Source organism: Serinus canaria, chromosome 24 (genome assembly GCF_022539315.1).
Source record: "Serinus canaria isolate serCan28SL12 chromosome 24, serCan2020, whole genome shotgun sequence".
Taxonomy (NCBI): domain Eukaryota; kingdom Metazoa; phylum Chordata; class Aves; order Passeriformes; family Fringillidae; genus Serinus; species Serinus canaria.
Window position 1 is genome coordinate 4968486 of NC_066337.1, and position 15136 is coordinate 4983621.

Here is a 15136-nt window from a genome sequence, read left to right on the forward strand (position 1 = left end):
CAGACACACCTTTGGACAAACTGCACCCACAGGGCAGCTCTGGGGCCTTTACTCCCTGCCAGAGTGGTTTAGAGTGTCACAAACAGCTCAGGAGGGCGATTGCACTGGGATTTGGGGCTGTGCAGACGATGCTCTGCTACCCACAGCCCTGACAGAGGGGTGGCCTGGGGATACAGGGGCACCACAGAGATGCAAAAAAGCTCCACTCTGCCTCTTGCCACCCCCTTCAGCACACTCAGCTGGGTGCCAGGGGTCTCCCACAGCTCTGGGGGGTCCCCAAGAGCATTTTCTGGATGTGAAAAGCTGAGAGAATTGGGATTGTTCAGCCTGGAGAAGAAAAGGCTTTGGGGTGACCTCACTGTGGCCTTCCAGCGCCTGAAGGAGCTGCAGGAAAGATGGAGAGGGACTTTTTACCGGGGCTTGGAGTGACAGGATGAGGGGGAATGGCTTAAAACTCAGAAAGAGTAGGTTTAGGTTGGATATTGGGAAGAAATCCTTCCCTGGGAGGGTGGCACAGGGTGCCCAGAGAGGCTGGGGCTGCCCCTGGATCCCTGGCAGTGCCCAAGGCCAGGCTGGGTCTTGGAACAGTCTGGGATAGTGGGAGGGGGGTGGAACTGGGTCTTTAAACCAACCTAAACCACTCCATGGTCCTGTGATTCTAGTTCCACCACCACAGCAGACTCAGGAGATTCACAGCCCTTCAGGCACTCCAGAATTTTGGAATCATGCCTAGAAACAAGGACAAACTGCCCAGAGTGACACTGCCAGTGACAAGTCAGCATCAAGCTGGGGTTCAAGAGGACCTGGAGCACAAATTGCTCCTGTGGATGGGACCACAAAGCACTGGGACAGCAATGACAGCTGAGCCCCAGCACAGCCCCTGGCTATGGGGCAGGAAAACATCAAGATCCACCCCAAAAAACACCCTGAAACGCTGGAGTTGTTGTGTGAAGTTTGCAGAGCTGGGAGACAGAGGGAGGGAAGGGATTCTGACAGGCAGAGACAATCCTGATGGCTCAGGAGGCCTTGCAAGGAGTTTGCCAGCAGATCCTCTGTCAGGGCTCCTGATCCTGCTCCTGCTGAGGGCAGTTCCACGGATAAACTACAAATTTTGGCTGGGGTATGAATTTTAAACGAGCTTCTTTAGCACACCCAATGAATCAAGGCAGAAAATGCCAATTTAGGGCCCCCACGCTCTGCTCGCTGAGGCCGAGTAAATAACCCAGTAAATAACTCAGGCAAATTTCCTGACACTTCCTTCAGCATGAGTGAACAGGCAAAAAACAACCCCAGAGCTGCTCCCACACACGTTGGGTGCTGCAGGAAAGCAGGACCAGGGAGATGTTGCCCTGGAGGGCAAGAGGGAGCTGATGAGTTTTGGTTTTTGGGGTGGCTGGATGCAACACAAGCTGTGCATGAGCTCCCAGGATGTTTTGGGAGGCCTTGCACAGGTTCTTCCAAGGGATCCAGGCTGCCTGAAGGCAATTCCTTCCCTCTCAGAGCTCTTAAAGCTGTTGGGAACACTCCCATCCCTCCCTGATCAGACCCAGCTTTTGAGCCCCACAGAGATAATAATTCACCCAGACAGAGCAGGGAACTGACTGACCAAAGACATTCTCAGGAAATCCTCACCATCTCAAATAAACCTTTTTTTTACCCCTGGATTTCCCCACCAAGGTCTCCAGAAAAACAGCAACAAGGAGAATTTCTCCAGGCAGCATCAGAAGGGAGCAAACAATGCAAGGCTGGAAGAACAAGCCTGCACTGATGGCTTTTTTTCCCTCTTTTCATCAAGGAGAGAAACAGAGCATTCAGGAGCCTCCAGGCTGCTCCAGAGGCACGGGAAGGTGACCCTGCAGCCCACATTCTGCTCATTCCTTGCACAGATGATGCTTCCCCAGCTCACTGCAATGCAACACTCGCCGTGGGTCCTGTCCAGGCCAGCAGGAGCTCACTCAGAGATGAAGCAATCTGCTGCCTCTCCACTCCTTGATTTTCCACACTTCCAAAACCCCACAGTGTTCCCCAGAAAAGATGGGACACAAAGCAAAAGGAAGGATTTTCCTTCAATCCTTCAGGATCTCAAACACTTTCACTTTTCACTCTGGGGAGGTGGGAAACAAACTGACCCCAGGTTTGCAGCTCTGTGCTGCTGGAAGAGCTTCCCCTTCATTTTCCACACTTCCAAAATCCCACAGTGCTCCCCAAAAAAGATGGGACACAAAATTCAATCCTTCAGGATCTCAAACACCTTCACTTTTCACTCTGGGGAGGTGGGAAATAAACTGACCCCAGGTTTGCAGCTCTGATCTGTCGGAGGAGCTCCTTTATTTTTCCAGGCTCCCAAAAACCCCACAGTGCTCCCAAAAAGAGAGGACATAAAGCCAAAGGAAGGATTTTCAAGGGCTGCCAGGGCCAAGATCCACCCCAAACCCCAAAAAAGCAGCAGCAGCAGGGAAAGCTCAGGGCTCGGTTCCCAAGCCAAATGTCCCTGACTCAGCAGCACCGTGTTCCCTCCTGCCTGGAAGGCAGGAGCTGCAGGGAATAATCTCATTTTCCTGGTGAAGAACCCACCCTGACACTGCCCAGCTCAGCTCTCACTGCTGATCACATCCCTGAGCATTTCAGCAGCCCCTTAGCCGATGGTTTTTGGGATTGTTTTAAACCTTTGCTCGCATTTTCTTTGAATATTTAAATGTTCTTGCTGGCCTGGTTTTCCTTCCCCGTGCAGAGCATTGATTTATGTTGCTAGATACCATATCTCCCTGCCTTGCCAAAAGCATGCATTTGGGAATGATTTCAGGGCTGCTGGTCATATTTTTCTCCCTCTTTTTATTCTGCACTTTATTTTTATTAACTTTTTTGTTGGAGGCGCCGTAAAAATGAAACTGTGGCTTGAAGGAACAACACTCATCCAACCCCCCAAACCAAAGCAAGCTGGAAGGCAGCTGCCATTCCCACCTGGAAGCTGCAGCATAATTTGAGTTTCCAGTCCTTAAAAGCTGAAAATCACAGTCCCAGGTCTCAAACACCTTCACTTTTCACTCTGGGGAGGTAGGAAACAAACTGACCCCAGAGCTGTAGCTCTGTGCTGTCAGAGGAGCTCCCCTTTTTATTTTCCAGGCTCCCAAAAACCCCACAGTGCTCCCAAAAAAGAGGGGACACAAAATTCAATCCTTCAGGATCTCAAACACTTTCACTTTTCACTCTGGGGAGGTGGGAAATAAACTGACCCCAGGAGGTTTGCAGCTCTGATCTGTCAGAGGAGCTCCTTTATTTTTCCAGGCTCCCAAAAACCCCACAGTGCTCCCAAAAAAGAGGGGACAGAAAGCAAAATGAAGGATTTTCCTTCAATCCTTCAGGATCTCAAACACTTTCACTTTTCACTCTGGGGAGGTGGGAAATAAACTGACCCCAGGTTTGCAGCTCTGTTCTATCAGAGGAGCTCCCCTTTTTATTTTCCAGGCTTCCAAAACCCCACAGTGCTTCCCAAAAAAGATGGGACACAAAGCAGAAGGCAGATTTTTGCCTTCAGCATCCTGATAATTCACGTTCCATGCCCATCCCTGCCTGCTGGCTGGAGGGGAGGATGTGCCCATCAAGGTGAAATGCAGGCAGCAGGGCTGGGAGCGTGCAGGGAGTGCTCCACATGAATCAGGGATTCCAGGGATATAAAACACCCAGCCGCCCTTCCCCAGCTCCTGCCAGCTCCCAGCCTCCCTCCCCATATTTCCTGAGCTGCCTCCTGCTCCACCAGCAGAGGGGAGAGGTAATTTTACTTCGAGAGTGTCACCTGTGCAGGTTGCAAATGGGGACAGGAATGGATTGGCTGCTCATCTGCCACAAATGGTGAATGAAGGCCCTGCAGGGGAACAGCCAGGGAGAGCAGGTTCCTTTCCAAACAGCAGAGCCAGGTGTCAGCTCTGGGAGGTGAGCTCCATGAGGAGCTTTCTGGGTGCATTTCTGCTCCCTAACCTGCACAGGCAGCCAGGGGAAATGATGGTGCCTCTCCCTGAGAGCTCCTGAGCACAGCCCAAAGGGGCTGGACTGCTGGGGCTCCCCTGCCAGCGGGGACTTTTGGGGTTTGCACAGCTCTTGTGGCACCCTTGAGCTGGGGGCAGGCGGGGCTCTGTCCCCCCTTGCTCGTGGGTGGAGGGCAAATGTGTTTGTGACAGAAATATTTCACTTTCTGTGGGGTTCAGGAGAGGGGTAGGACATGGCAGGGGCTGATTTTAGCTCCTCAGTGGCTCTTTGAATTCACACAGCAAGGGCAACACCAACACCATGAGAACCAACACAAATATGGAAATTCACCATAAACTGCATTTCACTGACAAGAGGAAGAGACAACATCCCCAAAATGCAGGGGGGAGCTTCAGCAACACTGTCAGCTCACCATAAACTGATTTCATTTAGAAAAGGAAAGTGAGAGCATCCCCAAAATGCAGGGAGGGATTTCAGCAAGTGTCAGCTCACCATAAACTGCATCTCATTTACAAACTAGAGACAGAACATTCCCAAAATACAGGGAGGAGCTCAGCAACTGTGTCAACTCACCATAAACTAATTTCATTTACAAGAGGAAGAGACAACATGCCCAAAACGCATGGAGGAGCTCCAGCAAGTGTGTCAGCTCACCATAAACTAATTTCATTTACAAACTGGAGACAGAACATTCCCAAAATGCAGGGAGGAGCTCAGCGTGCCCACTCACCATAAACTCCTTTTCATTGATAAAAGGAAGGAGAGAACATTCCCAAAATACAGGGAAGAGCTCAGCAACAGTGTCAACTCACCATAAATTAATTTCATTTACACGAGGAAGAGACAACATGCCCGAAATGCATGGAGGGATTTCAACAACACTGTCTGCTCACCATAAACTGCATCTCATTTACAAAAGGAAACAGAGAACATTCCCAAAATGCAGGGAGAGATTTCAACAACACTGTCAACTCACCACAAACTAATTGCATTTACAAAAGGAAAGTGAGAACTAATTGCATTTCCAAAATGCAAAGAAGAGTTTCAGCAAGTGTGTCAACTCACCAAAAACTGCTGTTCATTTACAAAAGGAAGGAGAGAACATTCCCAAAATGCAGGGAGAGATTTCAACAACATTGCCAGCTCACCATAAACTAATTTCATTTACAAAAGGAAGTAGAGAGCATTCCCAAAATGCAAGGAGGAACTTCAGCAAGTGTGTCAGCTATCACAAACTGCATCTCTTGCACAAACTGAGGAACATTCCCAAAATTCAGGGAGGAGCTCAGCATCTCCACCCACCATAACCTCAATTTCATTTACAAAAGGAAGGAGAGAACATTCCCGAAATGCAAGGAGGAGCTCAGCAAGGGTGTCAGCTCACCCCAAACTGCATTCCATGCACAAACTGGAGACAGAACATTCCCAAAGTGCAGGGAGGAGCTCGGTGTCTCCACTGGCCATGCAGGAGAACCTTTCCCTCAAGGACACTCCACCAGGCAGGGAGGATTCCCAGAATCCCTCCAGAGCATCACCGGGAAAACATTTTCATTCATTCTATTGAGTCGTTTCCCCACTATTTTTTAAGCAGTAAAATCTCAGAGCTCTGCACATCTTTTTCTCTCTGATCTTCTCATCAGAGGAAGTACAATTGTAGGGGTTGGTGGAAAGAATATGTATTAAAAAATACCAGAGTCTGCTTCTAATGGTCAAGTTCTGCTAAAACACCAAGTTTTGTCTTCTTCTAATGGTCAGGTTCTGCTAATACTCCAAGTTTTAGAGGTACAAGCCAGTGTTTTTTCTGTGAACTGGGTGATACTGCCACAACTTCCAGCATCTGACTGCTAAAATCTACCAAAGCCTTTGTAGATTTTTTAATATTAATATTTCACAGTAAACTGTACATCTAGTTTTGCTCTTGTTTGTGTGAACATAGGCATAAGTACAAGTATAAAAATATCGATGTGCTTCCAACCTTAGTACAGTCAAATATTCTTATTTTAGGAAGGTAATTCAAGATTTGACTCTTGAAAAACTCCTAATAACAAATACAGTAAACTGTACATCTAGTTTTGCTCTTGTGTGAACATAGGCATAAGTACAAGTATAAAAATATTGATGTGCTTCCAACCTTACTACATTCAAATATTCTTATTTTAGGAAGGTCATTTAAGATTTGACTCTTGAAAAACTCCTAATAACAAATACAGTAAATTGTACATCTAGTTTTGCTCTTGTTTGTGTGAACATAGGTGTAAGTATAAAAATAATTATGTGTTGCCAACCTTAGTACAGTCAAATACTCTTATTTTAGGAAGGTCATTTAAGATTTGACTCTTGTAAAATCCTAATAACAAATACAGTAAATTGTACATCTAGTTTTGCTCTTGTTTGGACATGGGCATAAGTATAAAAACATTGATGTGTTGTCAACCTTACTACAGTCAAATACTCTTATTTTAAGAAGGCAATTTAACATTTGACTCTTGAAAAACTCCTAACAACAAATACAGTAAATTGTACATCTAGTTTTGGTCTTGTTTGTGTGAACATAGGTGTAAATATAAAAACAATTATGTGTTGCCAACCTTAGTACAGTCAAATACTCTTATTTTAAGAAGGTAATTTAAGATTTGACTCTTGCAAAACTCCTAATAACAAATACAGTAAATTGTACATCTAGTTTTGCTTTGAACAAAGGTGTAAGTATAAAAATATTGATGTGTTGTCAACCTTACTACAGTCAAATACTCTTATTTTAGGAAGGCAATTTAAGATTTGACTCTTGCAAACTCCTAATACCAAATAAGAATAAATAATAAACGCAAAGCCAGGTGAGCACTCACCAATCCTCAGGGAGTGGGGGCTGGCCCAGATCCTCATCAGCCACAGCAGAAGGAGCACCAGAGGCGCCAAGACACGGAGCATCTTCCATAAATCCTCATGGAGCCCTGCGGTGGTCTGGGCATGACATAACTCTGCAGGGAGACAAAAACAAACCACGGCCTGAGCCCCTCTGCTCCCCCAGCAGCACCACTCAGCTCGCCCAGCTCGGGAGACAAAAGCTCTATTTACCCGAGGAGGAGGGAGCTATTTACAGACTATGAATTATTCAGGGTTTGGAATCCAACTGGGCAGAGAGCTCCTTGCGAGGAAAAAGGAAAAAAAAAAGGAATAAAAATTTTAAAAAAAGGAAAGAAACAGGAGGAAAAGTCCAAATGTTTCATCTTGGCATTTTTAGCGTTTCAACAAAAAGAAGTGGAAATCAATATTGAGTCACATCTCTGACTTCTATTCTCACCCACCCCCCCTTTCTCTTTCCACTCAGAGCAGCCAGCAACTCATTATATAATACTGACTTCTGATTTTAGGATGGGACAAAACCTTTTCATAGCAAAACGGGATGTGAGGGACGGTTTAGGAGGCACAAGTCACTCCACTAGAAACCAATTCCTCACCACGATTCCAGTCACCTCCTGCCCTCCCTTCCAGGAACAAGAGGGTTCAGCACAAGACCAAGAGCATCTTTTTTTTTTGGTCCTCTTTTTTTGTCTCCCCACCCAGCAGGAATTTCCCCATGGAAAGGGTTGTTAAATACTGGAAGGGGCTGCCCAGGGAGGTTTGGAGTCCCCATCCCTGGCGGTGTCCAGGGAACCACTGGAGGTGGCACTCAGAGCTCTGGGCTGGGGACAAGGTGGGGACGGGGCACAGCTTGGTCTCAATGGTCTGGGAGGGCTTTTCCAACCTCAGTAATCCTGTGAACCACCAGGCTGAAAAAAAAGGGGCTCTCATTTCAGACTCTGCACAGAGAGGTCCAAGTTCCAAAGTCAGAGCACCACCAAAATGAAGGGCAGGAGGTGGAAAATCCACAAACTCATCATCATCAGCACAGGTATTGGCACTGGCTGTCCCACTCCTGCAGCTCAGCTAATCAAATCTGTGACAAATGCCAGTTTAAACAGCTTCATAAAGGGCAGATTTTACTTCATAGGAAAAAAATAAAAAAAAACCAAAAAACTGTTGTCTCTGGAGTTGATAAAATTATCTCCACAGGCAGCAATGTCCTTTAATGCTGACTTTGAGTGTTTCATCTGTTACCTTATCTCTCCCTTCTCTCTTCTGCTGGCAAACATTCTCACCCTCTTCCATTTGTCTCCTTCTTGGGCCAAATACCAAGTCCTGACACAGGCAAAGTCTTTAATCTGCCTTTGAAGCTACCAGGAGTTCTGTCTGAGCAAGGCGCAGCCTTTCGCTCGCAATTTTCCAATTAATCTATTTTTAGATTACATTTAAGGCTTCCTCCAGCTTATCTCAGCACTCTCCACAGGGACCACCCCCTTGCACAGAGGGGAAATGCAGAGACACAGGAAGAAAAAGCCCTGGGACATCTCCACTCCCTGGGGTTTGAGCCCTTCCTGGATTGTGCTTCCACACCTCCTGCATCCCAATTCCAGAAAATTGAGGGATCTCATGCTCAGCTGTCAGTCAGACATGGGAAGAACATCCCAATTTCAGCACTCTCAACCTATTTTTAAAAGCCAGAAACTCCCCCAAAACCACCAGGAAAATGAACCACCTCTGTGAAGGGCAAATAGCAATTTTCTCCTTTTTTTTTTTTTTCCCCCTTTTTTCAGCAGGAGTTCCAGAGTAATTCCTGGGGAAGAGAAGCCCTAAAAGGTTAAACACCTGGGAAATTGGTTACTTAGAAGTGCTGGCAGCAGCAGAGCCAGATTGCAGAGCAATGTATCACTGGAGCACTTGGAAGCAGCTATTTCCAAACTTCCCAAGGTATTGACAAAACAGCAGCACCGTGTCAGAGGCGCTCCCAGGCTGGAATGTGGAGCTGGAGCTCGTGGAACACACACAGCCACCCCTTCCCCCTGGAGACACAGGACAGCTGGAGGTTTGCCACCCAAAGAGCTGCCTCGTGCTCAGCCCTGGCTCTAAAGCTGCTCCCCAACACTCACAGTCCTGTTTTCCTCCTTTTTAAGGTCATTTTAGCTCCTGCTTCTTGTCCTGCTGCCCCCAGTGTGCTTTCCTTGCGTCGTGGTTTTGGTTCGCCGGTTTGAGATTTTGAGAAAATCAAATTTGTGATTTTGGGAAAAGCGAAACACCAAGCCCTGGTGATGAACAGCCGTGGCTCAACTAAAACATCTGGTAGGGAATGTCAGACCAGGAGCAGGGCAGGGAAAAGGGGCTAAAACCCCTCAAATTCCAGACAGGCAGGAGGGAAATGCCTGCCTGAAATCCGAGGAGGTTGCTGGAGTTTGCATCCTCATCACTCCCTGCCAGAGCTCTATGGAATCACTTCAGGGAAGGACATGGAGGGGCTGGAGAGTGACCAGGGAAAGAAAAGGAGCTGGGGAAGGGTCTGGAACACCAGGAGGAGCTGAGGGAGCTGGAAAAGGGCTCAGCCTGGAGAAAAAGGAGGTTCACAGTGGCTCTGCACAATTCCTGCCAGGAGGGGACAGCCAGATCTGATCCCAGGGACAGGAAGAGAGGGAACAGCCTCAGGCTGGGCCAGGGCAGGCTCAGGCTGGACAGCAGCAGGAATTTCCCCATGGAAAGGGCTGTTAAATACTGGAAGGGGCTGCCCAGGGAGGTTTGGAGTCCCCATCCCTGGCAGTGTCCAGGGAACCACTGGAGGTGGCACTCAGAGCTCTGGGCTGGGGACAAGGTGGGGATGGGGCACAGCTTGGTCTCGATGGTCTGGGAGGGCTTTTCCAACCTCAATAATCCTGTGAATCACCAGGCTGAAAAAAAAGGGGTTCTCATTTCAGACTCTGCAAAGACAAAATGCACCAGGAGCAACCACTCTGGTGGGAAAAGGGAAAAGTTCCTGTGACTCCCTGCTCCCAGGGACGGACCCCAAGGCTGCTCCTCCTGTTTGCAGCCTGCTGGAGAGGCTGAGGAGGAGATTCCCAGGCCAGCAGCAGCTGCCTGTGCATCAGCAGCTCGGAGTTATCAGCCAGGCTGAGCAGTAAATCCAGGCTGCCCGCTGAGCTCTCAATTACCTGGGACATGGAGCACAGGGGGAGGCTGCTCCACCTCACCCTCAGGAGGGCTTGGGGTTTGGAGCACGGGCCCAGGGAGCAGCTGCCAGCAGTAGAAATGCACCTCGGGGGCTGCCAAACAGCAGAAAACCCAGGATCCTACAAGCTGAGCCCATGGAGGAGCTGGCTGCTGGAGGTGATGGAAAAATACCTGGGGAGGGGAACACAGGGGTGCCTCCCTACCTCCCCACCTGCACAAATGCTGGGATCTCAGATCTAGGATCAGGAGGGAAGGAGAGAGAGGATTTTCCTCCTAGCCCAGCATCAAAGTCAGTCTCAAATGAACAAAGAGGTGTTTCAGTCCCCACAGCCCTCTGCACCTCCCCGTCCCCACCTGCTGCCCCCTCCCTAAATTCAGGTATTAAAGGGTGGTGAGCACACTCCACACGCCCTCGCTGTACTTTGATTTTGCCTTGCTGAGCTTGTCATCCTGCCCAGCTGCCTTCCAGCTGCAAGGTCCATCTGTCTGTCCCTCATTTCCCCAGGAGACGCTGTGAAACAGGAGTTCCACCCAGGTGCACCAGTGAATCGTGGCATCCACTCCTGTGCAGCCCCAAATTCCACTCAGAGAGGAGAGCAGGACAACTTTCCTTCATTAAAACCTCACAAATAGAAGAAAACCCCGAAGGGACAAAGCTCTTTAGCAGCTTGCCTCACTAACTCTCGTGCATGTGAAGATGACTTATCCCAGACTCATCCTCAGCTGGCTGAAAATAAATCAAACCAACTTCCCCTGCTGAAGTTTCCAGTGAGAACATGTCAGGAGCTGTGCATTCACAGCTCGAGTGGCTCCTCTCTCCTGCTCTGGCAGCAGCCTGGGTTGATGGACAGCTGTCTGCAGAGCATTCCCAATATGCTCCCAAAAAATAAAAAAGAGTGGGATGGATGGGAAAGAGTTCCCTGGGTCCTTCAGGGTGGGAGGTGCCTCGCTGAGAAGCTGCTGCTGGATCACGAGCTGACCCCTGCATGCAGCACAAATCTGGAATTCTTTTCCTGCTAAGCCCCTTTTTTTTTATTTTTATCTTTCAGCTCTGGAAAGTCAAGAGAATAAAATAAATCAGGGCTATACTGGGGAGTTTTGTGTTCTCTCTGGAGATAAAAGTCTCTAAATACCAAGCAGAATTATGGACGATTTGCCTCCGAGAGGGAGCAAGTTGCTTCTGAAACTACTGATACATTTTTAATGACTGTGTGAGCTGGTGCTCTTCTTCACTGCTATCACCACGGCCTCCTGCTATTTGGAGACTTCTGCAGAAAAATTCTTAGACAGTAGAGCAAAAAAGCCAAAAGGCAGAACAAAATGTTAAATCACTAAAAGAAACCCCCCCCCCAAAAAAAACCCCTCTGCTGGAGCTGCCACGGAGATAAAGACATCCCTGAAAAGCAGCCACCTCTCTGCTGGCTCCCTCTGCACAGCCTGACAAGGACTCTCGAGGAAGCTGCTGTTACTTCATGGAATTATGGAGTGCTTTGGGTTGGAAGGGATCTTAAAGACCATCTGCCATGGGCTGGGACATCTCCCACCTTCCCAGGACTCTCCAAGCCCTGTCCAAGCTGGCTTTGGGCCCTTCCAGGGATGGCATCACCTTCTCTGCGCAGTGATTTCTGCTCCCACCTCCAAAAACGCCACTGTCACCGACTTGTTTTATGAAAAATCCTTTCTTTAGGATTTTTCCCCTCTTGAGAAGCTGAGAAGCCTCAGGAACAAACTGTAAACAATTCTTATCTGCTGCTGTGGGATGCAACAGGGGGAATCTGTGATTGACCTCATCTGGCTGTTTCCAATTAAGAGCCAATCACAGATCACCTGTCCAGACAGTCTCGGTCAGAGACAAGCCTTTGTTATTCATTCCTTTTCAATTCTTAGCTTAGCCTTCTGATGAAATCCTTTCCTCTATTCTTTTAGTATAGTTTTAATATATTATCTATCATAAAATAATAAATCAAGCCTTTTGATACATGGAGTCAACTCTCTCGTCTCTTCCCTCATCCTGAGACCCTTGTGGACAATACCACACGCCACCACCCCGCAGCACCCATGTGACAGTCACATCCTCTGGACAGAGAGAGAGCCATCCATTCTCTCTCCCTGCATTTCTCCTGGGCATGGCAGTGAGAAAGCTCGGAGAAAGAAGAGAAAACAACTCTTATCTCTACTGGCTGCTCCTGGTGTTTGGCACACGCGGAATGTGTTCTGGAGATTGTTTACAAAAGGGATTTGTTCATTGGACACCGGTAATTGTTGTTTTGATTGACTGATTGAGCAATTAGGTCAAAGCTGTGTCCTGACTGCCTAGGAAGGGTCACAAGTTTAACTTTAGTCCCTTTTTAGTACAGTATTATTGTAATATAGTGTAATGTAGTACAGCTTCACAAAGAAATTGCTCAACTGTCACCGACTTGTTTTATGAAAAATCCTTTACTTAGGATTTTTCCCCTCCTGAGAGCTGAGAGGCCTCAGGAACAAACTGTAAACAATTCTTATCTGCTGCTGTGGAATGCAACAGAGGAAATCTGTGATTGGCCTCATCAGGCTGTTTCCAATTAAGAGCCTATCACAGATCACCTGTCCAGCCAGTCTCGGTCTGGGAGAAGACCTTTGTTTTCACATTCTATTCTATTCTTAGCATAGCCTTGTAGTGAAATCCTTCTCTCTATTCTTTTAGTATAGTTTTTATATAATATCTATCATATATTAATAAATCAAGCCTTCTGATACATGGAGTCAATTTTGTCGTCTCTTCCCTCATCCTGGAACCCCTGTGAACGAGGTAACACTCAACCTTCTAAAATCACGTTATTCCCCAACTAAAAAACATCTTTTACAATAAACCTGTTCCTGCCACATCTGTCCCCAGCAGGAGCCACACAGGGCCCAGCATCTCCAGCTGCCCTGCAGAGCAGTGCCAGGCCCAGGCTTCCCAAAAACCCCGACGTGTTGCTGTTATCCCCGTGCAACCCCACACTGCAAACCCCCTACACGCCTTCTCCTGCAAGCTGAGAAACCACAAACACCCTGGAAAAACCTGGCAGCAAATTCCACCTTCTCCCAGCAGACTTTTTTGGGTTTTTTTTCCACCCAGGCAGGAGTTTGGAGGGGGCTTTGGTGTTGATGGATCTCTCCCTGCCTCACCAGAAACTTGATGAATGGTGAGAAAACGCAGCTCGAGCAAAGCTGGAGTAATCCTCACAGCTGAGACAACAAATTTAACAGCTGCAGAGCAGCAAGGAATTGGGGGGAAAGCTGTGGGGGAATATCAACAAACAACTTCACGGGGCTTTCTCATTCTTTGGACAGGCAAAGGGAGCTCTTGCCTTGTGTCAAGACAGGCTGGGGTTTAAATGGAACAGGCAAGAAGGGAAGAACCTGAAAAACATCTCAACACGTGGCTGTAGCTGAGCTCCAAAAAGTGTCTCAGGGGAGGGGAGAGCTGCACTGACAGCCTGCCCCGGGGCCACAAAGATGTAAGTTCAATTAAACTGAAACACTGCTCCGTTCAAAGCCACCACCAATGCATTTCACTCTCGAAAAATGCATAATTAGCACGGGTAAATCATCACCACGAGGTATTGTCAGAGTCAAAAAAAACTCTGTGAGGCTGAGGGCAGGATGACATCTATCAAGAGAATGAATGGCTGGAATTACAACGCTACATTTGAAGGGGGGATAAAAAAAATACAAATTAATGTCTGGATGGGGTGGAAACCCTTCACGCTGCAAGGAGCTGGTGAATTCTCTGGTTTTGAGGGCTGGAAGAATCAGCCCTCGGGGCAAAGCTCCTCTCACAGCCTCTGGAAGCAGCCAGTGCTTAAAAAGGATACTTAACAACAAGAAGCAGAGCTCGGTTCCAGTCTGGCAATTTCTATGTTCCTATAAAAACCACGTCTGGTTTTTTCGATTTCATCAGCATTAAAGAGCCTGCTTTGCTCGCAGCCACCCCTCTCTCTGTCCTCACACCAGTGCCAGGGATGGATTTACCAGGCTGAGAGACAGAGCTGCGGTATCTCCCTTCCCCAGGTGTCAGGGGATGAAAGGAACCTTGGGCTCTCCATCACATCTCACCTCTCCAGAGATCAGCCAGGTGACACCGGGGCAGGTGACAGCCCAGGGAAGGTGATATTAGTGATAAACACCTGCTCAACTGATACATTAAATGGAATTTTTAAAAAATTTCATTCCCCTAGCTGTGTTCTTTCATCTCTCTCTTCTCCATTTTTTTATTTTTTCCCCCTCCACCCTTCGTGACTTCCAGAAAAAGCAGCAAGAAAACTTCAAGGAGAAAAGAATTCTGGAGGCAGTGAAGCAGAAGGACGAATGCATTGCTGACATTTCTCGTTGCTGTGGATTATTTTCTTTAACTTTCTCTCTCCCCAGCCTTGAGTCCTCTCATCTCACCCTTCTCAATCCTCCCCAGAATTAGCAGAGCCTGATCAAATTTCCTATCACAGCTCAGAGATAAAAGCAGCTTGTGCCCATCCTAATTCCTCACACGGGCTGGGCTATCTCAGAGCGAGATTATCAACCCCAGACCTGTGAACACAAGGAGACTTCACTCACAGGACATCTTTATTCCATTTTCCTCCCCTCCACAGCTTTATCACACGGCCCATCAGCCCTCCCAGGCTGGGTCAATACTTGAGAGCTCTGCTGGCACAGAGGAGTGAATTATGAGTGTGAAACCCCACCTGCCCCCTGAGCCAAGCTCACAAAAGTCCCATCACAGCATTAAAGCTCATTTGCTGGGGCAGCTCACTTGATCCTGGGACTGGGCTGGAGCTGGGGGATTTGGGCAGAGCAGAGATCCAGCAGCTGTGCCCGTCCTGCCCTCCTCTAAAGCCTTCCACAAAGAAAATCCTGTGCCTGCTGAGAAAACACTCAGCATGATGGAGCACAGAGCACTGGCAGTAAAACACCCCCATATTTGAAATTGTGAAAAATGACCAGGTAATATTGGCTTTTGCATTTCTGTATCAGCTTATGCATGTTGTTAGTGATTGTAAGCGTTTGGAAATTCCAAGGAGTGAATTCCATTTTTGACAGAATTGTGGGGTTGTTTGGGGTGACCCTCCCTGGGAGAGCCACCCGAGCCTCCATTTGT